This window comes from Arachis duranensis, chromosome 4, assembly GCF_000817695.3.
Source record: "Arachis duranensis cultivar V14167 chromosome 4, aradu.V14167.gnm2.J7QH, whole genome shotgun sequence".
Taxonomy (NCBI): Eukaryota; Viridiplantae; Streptophyta; class Magnoliopsida; order Fabales; family Fabaceae; genus Arachis; species Arachis duranensis.
In genome coordinates, this window is record NC_029775.3 from 15,973,586 (window position 1) to 15,976,910 (window position 3,325).

The window sequence follows — 3,325 nt, forward strand, 5'->3', positions numbered from 1 at the left end:
TAAAAATTCGAACCCCCTCTTCCTCTCTGAGTTCGAATTCTCCTCTTTTCCTTCTTGTATTCTTTTCTTCTCTTACTAACATAAAAGAATCTCTATACTGTGCAATGAGGATTCCTATTCTTTTTTCTGTTCTCTTCTTTTTCATATGAACAGGAGCAGGGACAAGAATATTCTTGTTGAAGCAGATCCTGAACCTGAAAGGACTCTGAAGAAGAAGCTTAGAGAAGCTAAAGCACAACAATCCAGAGAAAGCCTTACAGAGAATCTCAAAAAAGAGAGAGATATGGCCGAACCCAATAACAATGGTGGAGGCGCAAGGAGGATGCTTGGTGATTATACTACACCTACTTCCAAGTTTGATGGAAGAAGCATCTCACTCCCTGCCATTAGAGCAAACAATTTTGAGCTGAAACCTCAACTAGTTGCTCTAATGCAACAGAACTACAAGTTTCATAGACTTCCATCAGAAGATCCCTATCAGTTTTTAACTGAGTTCTTGCGGATCTGTGAGGCTGTTAAGACTAATGGAGTAGATCCTAAAGTCTACAGGCTCATGCTTTTCCCTTTTGCTGTAAGAGACAGAGCTAAAACATGGTTGGACTCACAACCTAAAGATAGCCTGGACTCTTGGGATAAGCTGGTCATGACCTTCTTGGCTAAGTTCTTTCCTCCTCAAAAGCTGAGCAAGCTTAGAGTGGATGTTCAAACCTTCAAATAAAAAGATGGTGAATCCCTCTATGAAGCTTGGGAAAGATACAAGCAGATGACCAAAAGGTGTCCTTCTGACATGCTTTCAGAGTGGACCATTTTGGATATATTCTATTATGGTCTATCTGAGTTCTCTAAGATGTCACTGGACCATTCTGCAGGTGGATCCATTCACCTAAAGAAAACGCCTGCAGAAGCTCAAGAACTCATTGACATGGTTGCAAATAACCAATTCATATACACTTCTGAGAGGAATACTGTGAGTAATGGGACGCCTCAGAGGAAAGGAGTTCTTGAAATTGATGCTCTGAATGCCATATTAGCTCAGAACAAAATGTTGACTCAGCAAGTCAACATGATTTCTCAAAGTCTGAATGGATGGCAAAATGCATCCAACAGTACTAAAGAGACATCTTCTGAAGAAGAAGCTTATGATCCTGAGAACCTTGCAATTGCAGAGGTAAATTACATGGGTGAACGTTATGGAAATACCTATAATTCTTCGTGGAGAAATCATCCAAATTTCTCTTGGAAGGATCAACAAAAGCCCCAACAAGGCTTTAATAATGGTGGAAGAAATACGCTTAGCAATAACAAGCCTTTTTCATCATCTTCTCAGCAACAGATAGAGCATTCTGAGCAGAGCTTCTCTAGCTTAGCAAACATAGTCTCTGATCTGTCTAAGGCCACTTTAAGTCTGATGAGTGAAACAAGGTCATCCATCAGAAATTTGGAGGCACAAGTGGGCCAGCTGAGTAAGAAAATCACTAAAACTCCTCCTAGTACTCTCCCAAGCAATACTGAAGAGAATCCAAAAAGAGAGTGCAAGGCCATTGACATAATCAAAATGGCCGAACCTAGAGAGGAAGGGGAGGACGTGAATCCCAATGAGGAAGACTTCATGGGACATCTCCCAAACAAGAAGGAGTTCTCTATTGAGGACCTAAAGGAATCTAAGGCTCATATAGAGACCATAGAGATTTCTTTAAACCTCCTTCTGCCATTAATGAGCTCTGAAAACTATTCTTCCTCTGAAGAGGATGAAGATGTAACTGGAGAACAAGTTGCTCAATATTTAGGAGCTATCATGAAGCTGAATGCCAAGTTGTTTGGTAATGAGACTTGGGAAGATGCACCTCCCTTGCTCACTAGTGAACTAGATACATGGGTTCAGCAAACTTTACCTCAAAAGAAACAAGATCCTGGTAAATTCTTAATACCCTGTACCATAGGCACCATGACCTTTGAGAAGGCTCTGTGTGACCTAGGGTCAGGTATAAATCTTATAACACTCTCTGTAATGGAAGAACTGGGAATCTTTGAGGTACAAGCTGCTACTTTCTCATTAGAAATGGCAGACAAGTCAGTAAGACAAGCTTATGGATTGGTAGAGGACGTGTTAGTGAAGGTTAAAGGCCTTTACATCCCTGCTGATTTCATAATCTTAGACACTAGGAAGGAGAAGGATGAATGCATCATCCTTGGAAGACCCTTCCTAGCCACAGCAGGAGCTGTGATTAATGTTGACAGAGAAAAGCTAGTCCTTCAATTGAATGTGGACTACCTTGTGTTTAAAGCTCAAGAATCTTCCTCTGCAACTGGTGCACGAAATTGTGATCATCAATGGTGCCATCAACATGGTACGCTCAATTGCAATCTCAACTCTTTATCACAACTTCGCACAACTAACCAGCAAGTGCACTGGGTCGTCCAAGTAATAAACCTTACGTGAGTAAGGGTCGATCCCACGGAGATTGTTGGTATAAAGCAAGCTATGGTCATCTTATAAATCTCAGTCAGGCGGATTCAATTGGTAATGGAGGATTAATGATTAAAAGATGAATAAAACATAAAATAAAGATAGAGATACTTATGCAATTCATTGGTGAGAATTTCAGATAAGCGTATGGAGATGCTTTGTCCCTTCCGTCTCTCTGCTTTCCAACTGTCTTCATCCAATCCTTCTTACTCCTTTCCATGGAAAGTTGTATGTTGGGCATCACCATTGTCAATGGCTACAGTCCCGTTGGTGGACGAAATTGTGATTTCTATCTTTTGAGCTTTAGCATATATTTACTCTTAGGGCACTGTTTATTCTCACAACTCCGTTCAACTAACCAGCAAGTGTACTGGGTCGTCCAAGTAATAAACCTTACGTGAGTAAGGGTCGAATCCACAGAGATTGTTGGTATGAAGCAAGCTATGGTCACCTTGCAAATCTCAGTCAGGCAGATTAAAATAGTTTATGGGTTTTTCGAAAATAGAAATAAAGGGTAGAAATAAAAGGGATAGAAGACTTATGCAGATTCATTGGTAGGAATTTCAGATAAGCGGGTGGAGATGCTGTAGAGCCCAAGCACGCCTGCTCTCCTACTGCTTCTACTCAATCCTTCTTACTCCTTTCCATGGCAAGCTTTGTATAGGGGTTCACTATCAACTGTGGCTACTTTCATTCCTCACGGGGAAATAACCTGTGCGGCTGTCACTCGCACAGCTAACCAGTCTGGAGGCATCACCCATGGCTGATGGCTACATCCCATCCTCGCAGTGAAAACTAATGCACGCACTCTGTCACAGTACGGCTAATCACCGGTTGGTTCCCGCTCCTACTGGAATA

At 41.6% G+C, this 3,325-nt stretch overlaps 1 non-coding gene across 1 annotated transcript; it reads right to left on the bottom strand.

Moving 5' to 3' along the window:
- Nucleotides 1-685: 685 nt before the first annotated feature.
- LOC127746893 (small nucleolar RNA R71) lies at nt 686-793 on the bottom strand. Its single transcript, XR_008008705.1, has one exon. It is a non-coding gene; the product is annotated as a small nucleolar RNA R71 (small nucleolar RNA).
- Nucleotides 794-3,325: the final 2,532 nt, after the last annotated feature.